Source organism: Hylobates moloch, unplaced genomic scaffold (assembly GCF_009828535.3).
Source record: "Hylobates moloch isolate HMO894 unplaced genomic scaffold, HMol_V3 SCAFFOLD_22, whole genome shotgun sequence".
Lineage (NCBI taxonomy): Eukaryota > Metazoa > Chordata > Mammalia > Primates > Hylobatidae > Hylobates > Hylobates moloch.
In genome coordinates this window covers 3,494,257-3,511,240 of record NW_026652297.1, presented here as the reverse complement: position 1 = coordinate 3,511,240, position 16,984 = coordinate 3,494,257, and the positions used below count along the sequence as shown (strand labels likewise).

The window sequence follows — 16,984 nt, the reverse complement described above, 5'->3', positions numbered from 1 at the left end:
TCAAACTATTTTTTGTACCCATTAACCATCCTCACTGTCCCCATTCCCCCATGACGCTTCCCAGCCTCTGGTAACCATCCTTCTACTCTCTATCTCCATGGGTTGAATTGTTTTGATTTTTAGATCCTCCAAATAAGTGAGAACATGTGATGTTTGTCTTTCTGTGTCTGGCTTATTTCGCTTAACACAATGACTTCCAGTTCCATCCATGTTGTTGCAAATGACTAAATCTCATTCTTTTTTTATGGCTGAATAGTGCTCCATTGGGTATAAGTACCACTTGTTCTTTATTCATTCATCTGTTGATGGACACTTAGATTGCTTCCAAATCTTGGCTATAGTGAATAGAGCTGCAACAAACATGGGAGTGCAGGTATCTCTTTGATAAACTGATTTCCTTTCTTTCAGGTATATACCCAGCAGTGGGATTGCTGGATCATATGGGAGCTCAATTTTTAGTTTTTTTGAGGAACCTCCAACCTGTTCTCCCTAGTAGTTATACTAATTTACATTCCCACCAGCAGTGTACGAGGGTTCCCTTCTCTCTACATCCTTACCAGCATTTGTTGTTGCCTGCCTTTTGAATATAAGCCATTTTAACAGGAGTGAGATGATACCTTATTGGAGTTTTGATTTGCATTTCTCTGATGATCAGTAATATTGGGCACCTTCTCATATGTCTGCTTGCCATTTGTATGTATTCTTTTGAGAAATGTCTATTCAAATCTTTTGCCTATTTTTTAACCAGAGTATTAGATTTTTTCCTGTAGAGTTGCTTGAGATCCTTATATATTCTGGTTATTAACCTCTTATCAGATGAGTAGTTTGCAGATATTTCCTCCCATTCTGTGTGTTGTCTCTTCAATTTGTTGATTGCTTCTTTTGCTGTGCAGAAGCTTTTTAACTTGATGTGACCTCATTTGTCCATTTTTGCTTTCGTTGTCAGTACTTGTACAGAACCTTGTCTTAAACATCACAAGGAATAAATGCAAAATGTCTTTATATTATGCTTTGGTGTGCCATCCCTTTAGTTATCAGTTAACAAACTCTGCAAGGTGTAGATCTGCATGGGTTCAGGGACATTAACTGAGCCAAGAGGCACAATCAGGAATTGAGCCCTGGTCTGACTTCTCACCGGGTGCACCTTTCACCAGAGTGGTACTTTACCTTTTACAATGGACAAGTACAAACTCCTATGCAATGTTACAGCAAGGATTAATTAACTATGCATTGAGTAGCAGGCAGATGTTTCCATTTTTTTCAGACTTTCTGATGGAGGAGTTTCAAGATCAGCTTTGAAGGTGAAATGTAGGAAGGGCATCCCATATAGAATCAGAAGGCAGAAATGGACATGCTGTGGCATGTTGTGGAATGAAGAACACACATATGTGGGGGTGTCAGTCTAGAGTAGAGAAGAAACAGGGAAATTGATAGAATAGTGGATGAAGGTAGTGGATGAAGAATTTTTTATTTGCTATATCAGGTGACAGGGAGTCATTATATTTGTGTTTAAAAGGAAGTGATACACCTGATGGTGCTAATTATATCATTGTAAGGAGACTTGGTGGTCCTGGGCTGCTCTGTTGATGGAATTCTGGTAACTGGGATGAGTTGGGCACACAGATGGATTCTAATGTGTGGAATACAGAGTTCCTTGGGACATAGCAGCATTCTTCCTGCTGCTGTTGGTCATAAGTAGATATAGGGTATGAACTGTGAGAGTCAGTGGCTGCAGTGGTGAACACAATCATTTAAGGTAAAATAGAGCCAAGGAACTGAGAGACTAGAGTGCTATCAGGGATAGGGTTCAAAATATTTAACTACTACTGCTAGCATGGCATGGACCCTTCAAAATAGATGTAGCCCATAATGCTGGTGCAGGGTCCTGCAGGCACCTTGTTGTGTTAGATGATTACTTTTTGTTTCTGAATCGTGAAGAGATCTGTTGAATCCTGATGAGGGGCTAGAGCATTGAGGCATGACATTGAAGAGGATTGACAGTGGCTATGAAAATATTTCAGTATTTTTGCAAGGAGTACAATTATACTTGCACATATTCATATGCATGAGATGCATTGTCCTCATGGATGTTGAAGTCACTAGGAATAATGAAGGCATTATGGAGACAGGGATAGTAAGCCAGTTGATGGAGTCTTAAATGAAAGGTGAGTGACCAGGAGTGTGGTAGGTAATAATAACAAGGAGGAGTGTGTGTGGAATAGTTTGATGACATGTACTTCAATGCAGCTGGACATTATTTAGAGAGGAAGGATGAAAATGGTACTTGAAGCAGCAATGAGGAGAAAAGAGAACATTTGCTCTACTTGTAACTCTCAGTGATATAAAGCAATGGCTTTCAAATATATGTATGTAGCTGGGCGCAGTGGTTCATGCCTGAAATCCTACTTATTTGGAAGGCTGAGGCAGGAGGATAGCTTGGGGCTAGGAGCTTGAGACCAGCCTGAGCAACATAGCAAGACTCCACCTCTAAAGCAAATTAGCTGGACTTAGTGGTGTGCACCTGCAGTCCTAGTTGCTTGGGCAGCTGAGGTGGGAGGATCACTTGAGCTCAGGAGTTCAAGGCTATAATGAGCTATGATCGCACCATTGCATTCCAGCCTGAGCAGCTGAGCAAGACCTCGTGTCTAAAAATAAATAATTTTTAAAACTCGCAAATATATGTGCATATATATGTGTGTTTGAAATATATATTGTGATATACGGCAAGAAATACATTTATTTTTATTTTATTTTATTTTTTTAAGACAGAGTTTCACTCTTGTTGCCCAGGCTGGACTGGAGTGCGGTGGTGCGATCTTGGCTCACTAACCTCCGCCTCCCGGGTTCAAGTGATTCTCCTGCCTCAGCCTCCCAAGTAGCTGGGATTACAGGCATGTGCCACCATGCCCAGCTAATTTTGTATTTTTAGTAGAGACAGGGTTTGCAATGTTGGTCAGGCTGGTCTCAAACTCCTGACCTCAGATGATCCACTCTCCTCAGCCTCCCAAAGTGCTGGGATTACAGGTGTGAGCCACCGCGCCTGGCCAAGAAATACATTTAGATTATGATCCAGCACACCCATCATTTATTTAATTGAAGCAAAATTTTCATAAAACAGTGTTTAACTACATACAGTATGTGCTGAAGTTTTATATTGTTACTTTATTTAAAGTTTTCTGTTAACTATCCACTAAACTGATTTCACAACTCACTAGTGGGTTGCAATCCACTAATTTGAAAAGCCTTTGTATGTAGATTGTAGAATTTAAAAATTGCCACCTTTTTCGAGGGCTGCAAGGGAAGCATGCTATTTCCATGAGAGAGCCAGGTTTCAGTTAAAGAGGGTAAAAGAAACACCCATCATAGAAGTTGAAGGATATAGGGGATTTTATTGATGACAGACCCTGAATTACATAGGTTACAGTGGAAGGAGTTAGGGGCTGTGCTGGGGTTGGAGCCTGATTCAAGTTAGGCAATGTAGGCGACTCTAGTAGGGTAAGAATTTCTATGATGAGGAATGATCTGGAGGGCAAGGCTTCTTGTGTGAGTATGGGAAGCAAGTATCCAGGGCATGATGGGATTAGTAGTCATCTAGTGAGGTGGATAATCAGTTCTAATTATAGACTGCTTTTGGGGACCGGTCTCTCAGTCAGCTAATCAGTGGTGAGGTGAGGTGCAATGGCCGATTGGGCTGAGTAGGAGTTGTATGGGTCATAGAATGAAGGTGTCACTACAAGTGTGCTGAGCTCTGTCGGCCCTCTTTCAATCCTGTTGTGGACAGGTTAATGCTACAGGAGGGGTATATTTCCAGAAGTACCAGAGCTCTGAGGGTGCCTTACATCATACTTGGCAATGGGGTTGGTAGTGGTAGTGGTATCAAGGCTTAAGAAGTTCAGTGGCCTACCCTTTTAATTGCTACTGTTCTTGATAGAGAGGGAGAGGGAATGAGTGGCCTTACCAGAGGGTAACAGTTTCTTGTGGACTCTTTATGTAGGAAAATTTTAATTAAAAATCCAGCACTAAAGAAGTAGGCAGGAGGTGTGGTAGAAAGTTCAGGAGTTCGAGACCAGCCTGACCAACTTGGAGAAACTCCATCTTTACTGAAAATACAAAATTAGCCAGGCATAGTGGTGCATGCCTGTAATCCCAGCTACTTGGGAGGCTGAGGCAGAAGAATCGCTTGAACCTGGGAGGCAGAGGTTGTGGTGAGCCGAGATCATGCCACTGTATGCCAGCCTGGGGCAACAAGAGCAAAACTATGTCTCAAAAAAAAAAAAAAAGAAAGAAAAAGAAAAGAAATAGCACTAAGTTAATAACCAAAGGCTTTGTTTTTTGGTTTTGGCCATGTCTCTGGGTAACAGATTAGATCCTTAACCTCATCTATCAAATAAATATGTCATTCTTCTTTTCCTTAAAAGCTGTTATGCTGACTAAATTAAGAAAAAATAGGCCGGGTATGGTGGCTCACACCTATGATCCCAGCACTTTGGGTGGCCAGAGCAGGCAGATCACCTGAGGTCAGGAGTTCGAGGCCAGCCTGGCCAGCATGGCGAAACCCCATCTCTGCTAAAAATACAAAAATTATCTGGGCTTGGTGGCAGGTGCCTGTAATCCCAGCTACTTGGAAGCTGAGGCAGGAGAATCACTTGAACCCGGGAGGTGAGATGTTACAGTGAGCTGAGATGGTGCCACTGCACTCCATCCAGCCTGGGTGACAGAGCAAGACTCTGTCTCAAAAAGAAAAAAGAAAAAGTATAGGCATACGATATGAGTTTATAAAGCCCAATTCAAATGTAAGATGTTGGCAATGGGCATTACTTGGTAGAAATAATTTGTAGTCAGTGTAGATAGTGAGCCCTAGGCAGCTGTCAGTGACAGGTGATATTGCAATCAGGATAAGACTAGATGTTTTATAAGATTTAAAGATTCTTTTGATGGTGGGACACAACACAAAGGCACTTGGAGAGATTAAAGGCAGATCTCTTTGTTATGTATAGCTCCAGAGCAGAGAAGGTTGCCATGCAGGGCCATATAGAGGGTGGCACCCAAGGACAAAGAAACGGCATGCTGGAGCTGCAGGAGGCTTATGTATGGCAAACAGGATGGCATTAGCAAGGTTTCTTGGGTTTCCTAGGGATTGGGTATTTTGAATAATTCTGTGGCCTAAAGAAAGAGCCGGCTGGCCTTGGATGTTAAGGATCTGGGGACCTCTGGCAGATGGGTATTGTATATTTTAACTTAGGAGTGTTAGAGCCTGATAAGGGAAGTAGTTGGGCTAGGAGCTTGCTACGCTGTTCTCAAGAGTAACTGAGAGTTCATGACATCAAGACTGGGTCAAGACAGCACTTGTGAAATATGTTATACTAGGACAGCTTCTAAGTGGTGTAATTTCAAACTGTCATTTTTTTAAATAGCACAAAAACTTGCTCTAAGCAGACTTATTTGCTTCATCTTATATTTTCATATAAGCATTTTGTTGAACACTACATTTTAGTATGCTACAGAAAAGGTACTCTTTAATTCTGTCATCTATGACTTAAAAATATTTTAAGTAGACCATATTGTTGAATCATTGTAGACAAATATCTGGCACCATCTAGGACCCAGTGGCAGAAGGAGTTAGAAGCTGGGTTAAAATTATGAGATTATAAATACTTATTGCATATAGTGGTTGGAATGATAGTCTCAAAATTGTTTTCCACATCCATTTAGGGTTATTTTCTTACTATATAGCTGTGGTAGTAATTTTAAGATGTTCTCTATTTGAGATAGGAAAAACCAAAGTAATTTTCCCTGCTCTCTACTCTCAGTCACTCAGTGCAATACTTCTGACACCAGATTTGTAGGTTTTTTCCCTACACACCAAGCATTTCTCAAATGTACACCAGTGGTCATCCCCTAATTTGTGTTAGCAATGCTGGCACAATCTTCCAGGAGATAACATCAGATCCCACAGCTTAAGGACTCAGTCCCACAAGACTGACCACTTCAGATGCCAATTGAAAGCTCCAAGTTTTGACCTGTGCTTCTGACTGGCTATACATTTCCTCAAGAGCAAAAATCTTTCTTCTTTAGAGATTATTTCTCTATTTCCCAAGCAACAGAATCACATATCTTTTTCTTACCCTAAGACATAATTTTTTTCCCTTTTTTTTTTCCCTCAACATCCTCTGCAGAGCTGTTTTTAATTCCTGGTTCTTCAGACTAAAGATGAGAGGGTTCACCAAGGATGTGATCACACTGTACTGAACAAAGACCACTTGCCCCAACACCGAGCCTGAAGTAGAGCCTGGGTATCTGAAAAAAGCTGTCCCATAGAATGAGAGAACCACAGTGAGATGGGAAGGGCATGCAGAGAAGGCTTTGCCTTGGCCCTCAGAGGAGCAGATGCTCAGTATGACAGATGTGATTCTAGAGTAAGAGAAGAAGATTAGGGAAAGTGTCAGTAGCCCCCAGCATGCCTGTGACACAGCTAGAAGAATCTCATTGACAGTGGGATCAATGTAGGACAGAGGGGAGAATGGAGGCAGCTTACAGCTGAAATAGGGATGATGTCAGACCCACAGAAATGTAACTTGCGGGTGAAAAGACTGTCCATCGAGGAAATCAGAAATCCCGCTGCCCAGGCAATGCTCAAAATCACCACACAGAGAGGTCTGTTCATGACCATGGTATAGACCACAGGGTGGCAGATGGTAGCATAGTGATCATAGGCCATGGCAGAGAGCAGACAGGCTTCCGTTCCCCCAGAGAGAGTGAAAAAGAAACTTGGTGAGGCAGCCCCACATTGAGATGCTTTTCTTCTGAGAGAAAATTTTGTAGCATCTTGGGCACAGTAACTAGGAGTAGCTGAGATCCAGAAAGGACAGATGTCTGAGGAAGAAGTACATGGGTCTATGAAGGTGAGAATCAGCCCTGATCTCCAGGATCATCACCAGCTTCCCCATCAAAGTCGGGAGATGAATCACCAGGATTAGCACAAAGAGCATGGTCTGCATCTCTACATCACTGGAAAATCCCACAAGGACAAACTCAGGACTAATATTGACATTTATTATAGTTGCTTAGAGATTCTGTCCCTCAAAAGAAATGAATGGTTCTCTACTTGGCAGGGCATTCATCTGAGTCATTCTCACTGAACAGGAGTTTTCTACTTACAGACGAGTATACCTCCTTACCTATAGCCCAAAATGGGAAACTCGGGATAAGGAAGTGTCATCTTAAGTACAATCTCCTCACTTGCCCTTCTTTCCTACCTTCTAGTACTGTCTCTGCATGATCTTGAAGCCTTCACTTTGTACCTCCATCACTGTTTAGTAAATGTACCAAGTGCGTACGAATCGGGTAGGTCCTGAGTCCAAATGAGACAAACCGCCCCAGTGGCAAAGCCTAGAAAATCTTCTCTGGATAAGGGTTGGGAGGCCTATGGGAAAATGATTCCTTCTCAGAATGGTAAGATCATAGACTCACACTGTGTGAGGACATTTACATAATATACTTTAATCCCTTCATTTTACAAACGAAGAGAATGCATTGCCTATGGTCTCATAGCAAAGGGAGGACTAGGTTGGGACTAAAACCAGTCAAGGTTGGAACTAGAACCAGGTGTTTCAGCTAGTCTTGTATGCATCCAAGTGCATCATACTTGGTGGTTTTGAATTGTTAGAGCTGAGTCTTGTGTGGTTAGGGGATCATGTGCAACTTTGCTAGTAGGGAGTTTGCTTCTTAAAAAATTTTTTCTTTCAGCTCCCCACACATCTAAATATTTTGTAAGGAGATACTTTGAAAGGGTAAGTCTGGCTCCATAAATGTCCCATCTGTATAGCTGCAAAGTATCCTGATTTAGAAGGGTCCTGGGCTCTGGCCCTGTTTTTTTTTTTTTTTTTTTTTGGACCGGGTCTCACCATGTTGCCCAGGCTGGAGTGCAGTGGTACAATCATGGCTCACTGCAGCCTCGACCTCCTGGGCTTGAGCGATCTTGCTGCCTCAGCCTCCTGAGTAGCTGGGACTATAGGAGTAGCTGGGACTACATGAGTAGCTGGGACTACAGGATGTACCACCATGCCCAGATACTTTTTATTAATTTTTATTTTTTGTAGAGACGGGGATCTTGCTATGTTGCTCACGGTGGTCTTGAACTCTTGGGCTTAAGCCATCCACCTGCTTTGGATTCCCAAATTGCTGGATCTACAGGCATGAGCCACCACACCTGGCTTAGTAGGGAGTTCACTTAAATTATAATATATTCCAGTATTTCTTGGCTCTGACACCCAGCCAATGGTCTCTATAGTTCTGTGTCAACTGCTACTGAAGTAAAAAGAGCACTAGTCTTAGAGTAAGGGGCTTAGTTTGTCCTGGCCCACACATTCTAGTGGGATCATCTGGGAAAAGTTCATTTTTTTAAGCCTTAACTTATTTATTTGTAAAACTGAGTAAACAAAATAAATACCCTTGTAAACCATGTAGCCTGTGATCCGCTGTACAAAAATAAAATTTATATATGTATGAACAAAGACTGACATTGAATTTTGAGAAATAGATTTCTCTACTGGATATTAGGCTGATGGACATTTTTCTTTGTCTTTCTTTTAATTTGTATATATTTAGAGGGTACAGTGAAGTTTTGTTACATGGATATATTGTGTAGTAGGGAAGCCTGGGCTCTTAGTGTAGCCATCACCTGAATAGTGTACATTTTACCCCTTAAGTAATTTGTCATCTTTCAGCCCCCTCCCACCCTCCTACCCTTCTGAGTCTCCATTGTTATTTCTCTGATGTTGTAAAATTATTTTTTCATTGAATATATATATATATAAAATCTCCAAGTCCTTTTTACTGCACACATGCACACAAACACACACACACACACACACACACACATATATATATATGAGGTAGCAATGTTTGACTTTGAGAAACACACATCCCTAATCTGTGTCCAGTTTCCTCCTGTGTATGGGGCTTGGACCTGTTGTTTTTGCAGATCCCTCCCATTACATATGTCTGTATGCCTCCGGGTTCCTCTCACCAACCTTACTGAGCAGGGGTGCTCTGGGTCTGACAGGTCTTCTGACTTCTGAGCTGGGCTGCCTGCCATAGGGCACTGTTGCTGGAAGGAGACTCGGTTCCTGCAGCTGGAGTTGAGAGGCCTTCAGACAGGCCCCAGGAAAAGTGGACTTTGCTTTCCAGTAAGCGACATGACCAGAGACAGGTACAGACAGGCAACGACTTAAAGCCAAAGTGTTCAGGTATCCCCTGGCACAGGCATGGGTCTTTTTGGAGATGGCTCTCTTAAGACAGGATTTTCTCTTCTTTTATCACCCTTTACTCCCTCAGTCCTGAGGAGAGCTCCTGATCAGTTTGTGTGACTTCTATTTCTTCTTTCATCAAATCCCTGGGATCTTGTGCTAGGCAGGCCCTGGTGTGGGGTAGTAAGAAGGGGCCCCAGAGAGTCAGGAATTGCTCAGTACTCATGGAAGAGGTGGCATTAGCCAGAGCAGAGGGGCCTCTGGTCCTGGGACAGAGTGGCTACTGACATGGCTGTTACCAAGAGAGGTCTGGCTAAGGACACAGGAGTGTAGAAAGCTCCTAGCCACAAATTCTACTAATTAAGAACCAGGGGATCAAGAGGCTCTGGAAAAAATTTGTCTTGTCTCTGATTGCTCTGATTCTGAACATGAGTGTGTGCATGCCCATGCACACATATACCCAAGTAAACACAGTTGAAAAGTTTCATTACTCCTATGATGCCATTTACCTTTTTAACTATTCTTGCTTCTCCAGCTCCCAGCTTGGGCCCTTGCCTCCTATTTCACAGAGATAATGTTCCTTTCTCTACTTTAGTTTTATTATATCTCCCTCTATATATTGGGCTTTACCACTGGTTATTGCTCAAGTTTTTCCTATTTGAAAAGAAAGTGGGCACAATTAGTAGCCCTTCCTCCTCTGGAGAGAGTTGGCTTCCCTAAAACCAGCCTTGGTTGTCCTGGGAATGGCAGGGAAATGCCAGCTGTGCTAAAGAAACATGGTGAGTACAGACACAAGAAAGATGAAACCAAAACTTTGGCTTACCTCTGTAAACTGGGAATTACTCTTCTGTAACAGGACTGAAGGGAAGCTAAGCATTTGGAGTATAAAAGAAAGCCTAGGCCAGGCACAGTGGCTCACTTCTGTAATCCCAGCACTTTTGGAGGCTAAGGCCTGACACTTTCCTCACAACATGCATAAAACTTATTTTGGAATGGGTCATAGACCTAACTGTAAAAGCTAAAACTAAAAAGATTTTGAAAGAAAATATACAAGAGTATCTTCATGATTTCATAGTAAGCAAGCCTTTATTAGAAGAGGAAAAAGAAAAGCTTTGCTTATAAAGAAATGGTAAATTGGACTTCATCAGTATTAACAACCTGTCATCAAAGGATACTTTTAAGAAAATTAAACAAGGTCAAACCATAGACTGGAAAAATATTAGCAATATACACATCTGATAAAGAATGCATTTATCAAAATTAAGAATTTCTATAATTCAATCATAAAAACTATAAACGAGAAAAAGTTTAAACAGACACTTCACAAGGAATTTATATGTATGGGAAATAATCACATGAAAAAATCCTCAGCGTCGTTAGTTCTCAGACTAATGCAAACTAAACCATAATGAGATAACACTTTATAAGCATTAGAATGACCAAAATTAAAATTATTAACAAGGCTAAATGTTGGTGAGGATATGAAGCAAATGAAACTCTCATACATTAATGGTGGTAGTTTAAAGTGATACATTTACTTTAGAAAACTATCTGTCAATTTCTTATACAATTAAATATATTCCTTTCTATATCTCAGCACATTCATTTCTATGTCTTCAAAAGAAATAAAAACATGTCTTCTAAGAGACTTATACAGGAATATTTCTAGGGAAAAATCTTGTTGACATCTGCCTTGGCAATAATTTCTTGGATATGACACCAAAATCAGAAGGAACAAAAGCAAAAATCAGGTGGGATTACATGAAACCAAAAAGATTCTGCACAGCAAAGGAAATAACCAACAAAATGAAAGGCAACATAAAGAATAGGAGAAAATATTTGCAAACCATATGTCTGATGAAGTTCCTTACATATAATATCCAATATATATAAGGAACTCCTACAACTCAATAGCAACAAAACAAAACAAAACAAAAACAAAACCTTCTAACAGTACAATTTTAGAAAGCGCAAAGGACTTGCGTAGACATTTTCCATAGAAGACATAGAAGTGGTTAACAGTTATATGAAAAAATGTTCAACTTCACTAATCATCAAGGAAATGTTAAAGCTACAATTAGCATCTCACATTTGTTAGAATAACTTTTTAAAAAAGCAAAAGATAACAAATGTTGGCAAGAATGTGGAAAAAAGGGAACTCTTATACATTGTTGATGGGACTGTAATGGGTGAAGCTACTATGGAAAACAATATGAGGATTCCCCCCAAAATTAAAAATAGAACTACCATATGAACTGGGAATTCCACTTCTGTGTATATATACAAAGGAATTGAAATCAGGATCTTAAAGAGATACCTGCACTCCCATGTCCATTGCAGCATTATTCAGAATAGCCAAGACATGGAAGTGACCTAAATGTCTATTAACTAACAAATGACCAAAGAGAATACTATGTATGTGTGTGCGTGTGTGTGTGTGTTCACAATAGAATATTCAGCCTGTGAAAAGAAGGAAATCCTGACATTTTCAATAACATACATGAACCTGGGGGACATTATGCTAAGTGAAATAAGACAGACACAGAACGACAAATACTACATATACTCACTACACAAGGAATCTAAAATAGTGAAACTCATAGAAGCAGAGATTGGAAAGATGGTTGTAATGGTCTAGGTGATGGGGGAAACGGACATATTAGCCAAAGGGTAGAAAGTTTTAGTTATACAGGATGAATAAGTCCTAGAGATCTACTGTACAGCATTATGACTATAAATAATATTATATTGCATACCTTAAAATTTACTAAGGATAGATCTTAAGTGTCCTTACACACAAAAATTATAAGGGTGGGAGGAAACTTTTGGAGATGATGGATAGGTTTATGACATAGATAGTAGTGATGGTTTCATGAGTTTATACTTATCTCCAAATTCATCGTTGTAACATTAAATATGTATAGCTTTTTGTATGTCAATAATACCTCAATATAATGGGTTTTTAAAGATAACATAATTTTCTATGGAAAAAGTCAAAATAATCTGCAGCTAAATTATTAGAATTAATAAGAGAATTTAGAAAGTTTGCCACATGGTGTCAATATGCAAAAACTAAATTACATTTTTATAAATAAGCAACAATTAGAAAATGAAATTAAAATGCCATCTTATAGTAAGTAGCATTATTGAAGACCTAAAAATATATCTAACAAAAGATATTCAGCACCTCCACACAGAAAACTATAACACTTTACTTAGATAAATTAAAGGACTAAATAAATGAAATGATGTACTAAATTCATGTCTATGGGTTGGAAAACACAATACTGTAAGGATGTCAATTCTTCACAATTTGATTTTGTCTGTTATTAGACTTATTGCTCCTCAGCTCCAAATCCACCTTTCATTGTCTATTCTGTGACAATGGAGAATGAATCTGTGAATAAGTTTTTTCATTATCAGCTGACATGATATTAACCCTTGACAGTAGAGGGCAATGGAGGGATAGTGGTGAATGATAGGGTTTTCTTCCTGGTTCAGGTGTGCTCCTCTAGGCAGGTTCCTGCAGTGTTTGTGGCTTTTGTAGCTTCAGGCTCTTGCAGCCTTCATGGCTTTTTAAGTGCCAGGCTCATTCAGTGCACATGGCTATACATTGCCTGACGCTATTAACTCCATGACTTTTGCAGTGCCTGGTTATAGCAATGCTCAGCTCAGCAACTCCTACTCCTATGAATGGCTTCCCTTGGCACTCACTTGTGTGTCTTTGCAGTGGAGTGATGCCAAGCTGCCACTTCCCTGTTGATGGCCTCCCCTGGCACCCACTCAGATGACTTTGCAGCCTTGGCGTACTTCTCTGCCATTCTGTGAACCATGGGTATTCCCTTTCTAATTAAGTGTAGGTATTTGCCCTGGTTGGTTGTGAAGGTTGGGAAGGAGGAAAGTATTCCAAATTTGTTTCTTTCTTAGGTGCTCTATCTTGGTCTCGGGAATAGTGACCTCTTCCTATATCTGCTATTTCTCTATTCTTTAGATTGTCTTTACTCTTCTGGCCAATTCCTCATTATACCAGTCCTCTGTTATAGTTAATAATTCTCTATATTAAATTTTTCCTGTTCAATATGCCATGTGATTTATGTCTCTTGCTTGCACCTGAATGATATAGAATTGGTTCTTGGAATGTTCTTAGGATGTAGACCCACAAATACTGGATTTGGTGATTGGTTTGGTCATGCCCTTGGGTTTGAGTGCAGTACTGAGCTATTTGCTATGGGAAATGGGTGCTAGTAATCCATGGTATGCAGTGACATTATATTTAATCAAGCTGTCATCTATGGTTGATTGCCAACTGAGGAAAGTGCGTTGGGGACCCACTTGCTATTATGGCAGTAAGTATGGCTATAATGACTGTGGAGTGGGGTGGATTCTTCTGAGTACTTGAATGCTTAGAGAGGAAAGTGACAAGCTTAGGTCCTTTAACTCAGCTCAAGTCAAGGTTAGAGAACCAGAGAGCTTTCATGGCAGCTCTAAAATAAGCTCTTATATTTTGTAATCACAGAGGTGATGTTGCTGAAAATCAAACATGAAACTTAATTGTTTGGGTTGTTGAAACACAATGACAGTTGAATTCCTAGTCTTACTACCTTTTTAAAGTTGCATTGATTGGAAATAAATGTAATCATGGAATCCTGAAACTTGGAAGGGGAACATCTGGTTGGGTCTAGATTGAAACATGATGTTGAATCCCCAAGCCACATTGACCCTCCCTTGCCATGGAGTCACTTGCCCTTAGTGTCAGAGGACACTAGTCTTCTTTTCCTTGAAAACTCTGTAACAGCCTCTTGGGACAGATGTCTTAAAAGGAGATATTCATTCTCCTCAAAATCTATCACAGCCTCCCACCCTGGAGTCAAATATCAGTGTGCTCCAGAAGGACAAATACACAATATGGGCCAGGAGGAAATAGCTCACATACCAAAAGAATTGAAATACTTTGCCAATGTTATGTCAGCAGAAGTTTGGGCAACATGTGTGGGAGTGGATCCTGAGGATGTTGAACCAGCAAGGGAAGAATATAACACTAGATAAGGCCAATTTCATTGATATGGGTGCACTTACTGGAGGTTCTAGACTTAACTGGTCAGCTGATGCAACTGAAGGTGGCTCTATCCATTTACTTAGCTGACTGAATATCAAGCCCAATGGGCTACTTTAATGAGGTTGAGATGCCAGAGCTTCTTTGGTATGAATGGAAGAGGGAATCCAAAGATTTTTTTTTTTTTTTTTTTTTGAGACAAAGTCTCACTCTGTTGCCCAGAATCCAAAGATTTCATGCTGAATTTATCATGTGCAGTATGACCAAGCTCCAACTACATCCCATGAGCAGGCCCAAAAGACCCCCCCTTTACTAAGGCATTGAGAAATATGTTAATAAGGGGAGAACCTGAATCACTGAAAAGCTCTGCTTGGTAACTGTTGTAGACCAGCTATGACTGTGGAGGATGCCACCATTGAGGTATGTTCCCTAATTTTAGTGAGAATGATGAGATTCCAGTACAGTAAAACCTAAAGTGGCAGCTTTAACTGTAAAAGACAGATGGGCAGCAGGGTTGTATGAGCAGGCTGAGGCCCTCAGAGACCTTTGACAGTAGCTAATTGATCACAGTTTCTCTATGAGCAAAAATATATGGGCAGCCTACTAGAGTATTTCTTGATCTATATAACGGGGAAAACTCTAGATCTGGTAGCCAAATCCTGACTTGAGTCACCACAATGGAGAATCTTAGCTTTTTACCCAGTTTCAAAGCCTAGTTAGTACACACACTAAGAGCACCTTGATTGAAAGAGGGCCTCAAGGTCTACTTGAGGAAGGAAGCTGCACCACTGCTGCAAGTACATCCTATAAATTTTCCCCTAAGCCTTCCCCATGGGGACTTGTGGCCATTTAGCAGAGTGACTGTACATTAGGGAAAAGGAAATAGGCCATGCGCCGTGGCTCATGCCTGTTATCCCAGCACTTTGGGAGGCTGAGGCAGGTGGATCACGAGGTCAGGAGTTCGAGACCAGCCTGGCCAACATGGTGAAACTCCCGTCTCTACTAAAAATACAAAAATTAGCCGGGCTTGGTGGTGGGTGCCTGTAATCCCAGCTACTTGGGAGGCTGAGGCAGCAGAATCACTTGAACCCGGAAGGCAGAGGTTTCAGTGAGCAGAGATTGCACCACTGCACTCCAGCCTGGGCAAAAGAGCAAAACTCTGTCTCAAAAGAAGAAAAAAAAAGAAAAAAAAAAGGAAATAACCAGACATTTGTCAGTTAATAGACACCGGCTCTGAATTGATGAAAATTTTCTGGGTAACAACATTACTGCAGTTCACCAGTTGGGGCCTAAAGTGGTCAGGTGATAGATGGGGTACTAGCCTAAAAGGCTGATTGACAGTTGACCTATTTGGTTGACAATGCACCTTGGTTATTCCCCCCAGTTTGAGAACATACAAATGAAATAGACATGCATGGCAAGTGGCAGAATTCACACATTAGCACTCTTACCCAAGATGATGAGGGTCATTATTGTAGGGAGAGCTATGTGGAAGTCTTTGGACCTCTCCTTGTCCATCAAGATAATGATCTAGAAGCAATGTTGTATCTCTGGGGAATCTGCAAAGATTAATGACATCAAAGATGTGAATGAATCAGGAGTGGTGGTACCTCCATTTAACTCACCTGTTTGACTCATGTAGATGTCAGATGGATTTTTGAGAATGACTGTGGACTATAATGAATTTAATTAAGTGGTGACTCCAATTTCACTGGCTCTGCTAGATGAGGAATCTTATTGGAGAAAATCAGTATGCCTCCTAATACTTGCTGTGCAGCTATCGACTTGGCTAATGCCGTTTCCTTCATCCCAGCTTGCAAGGACCATCAAAAACAGTTTGCTTTGACCTGGAAGCATTAACAGAATACCTTCACAGTATTGCCTCAGGGCCAGGTCACTTCTACCCTGTGTCATAAAATAGGCTTCAGGGACCTTGATTGTCTCGACATTCCATAAAGAATCACTCTGGTTGGATCTGTTAAGCAGGAAGTAGCAAACACTTTAGATTCCTTAGTAAGACAATGTGAACTAGAGGGGGATGAATCTTAAAACTTTCATATGCCTTCCATCTCAATAAGTTTCTGGTCATTCAACTGGTCTGCAGAATGTTGACATATATCTTTCAAAGTGAAAGAGAAGTTGCTGCACTTTGCAATCTTTGCTAAAAAAGTAGGGGCACAATGCTTTATTGGTCTTTTTGGATTTGGAAGCAACATATACCGTATTTATTTGTGCTACCTCAACTAATTTAAGGAACTACCCATAAGACTCCCAGTTTCAAGCAGGGATTGTACCAAGAGAAGGTTGTACAAGAAGTTCAAGCTGCAGTATAAGCAACCCTACCATTTGGACCTTCTGATCTAGAAAATCCAATGATATTCAAAGAATCCATGGCAAATACGGATGATATATCGAGCCAATGGAGATATCATAACACAGACTTGTAGGATTTGGAAGCAAGTTTATACACTCTTCACATAACTATTCTCCTTTTGTGAAACAGCTTGTGGTTTATGACTGGGCCTTGTTAAAGACTGAATGCTTAACCATGGACCTCAAATGGACATTTGCCCTAAGCTTCCCATCATGAACTGGGGGTTGTTTGACCCACCTAATCATAAGGTTAGGTATATATAGCAATAATTTATCACCAAATGGAAATAGTACATAGGCTTCGACAAAT

At 40.7% G+C, this 16,984-nt stretch overlaps 1 pseudogene; it reads right to left on the bottom strand.

The window, feature by feature from the left end:
* Positions 1-6,006: 6,006 nt before the first annotated feature.
* Positions 6,007-6,998, bottom strand: LOC131382327 (olfactory receptor 8S1-like; annotated as a pseudogene).
* Between the last annotated feature and the right edge of the window lie 9,986 nt (positions 6,999-16,984).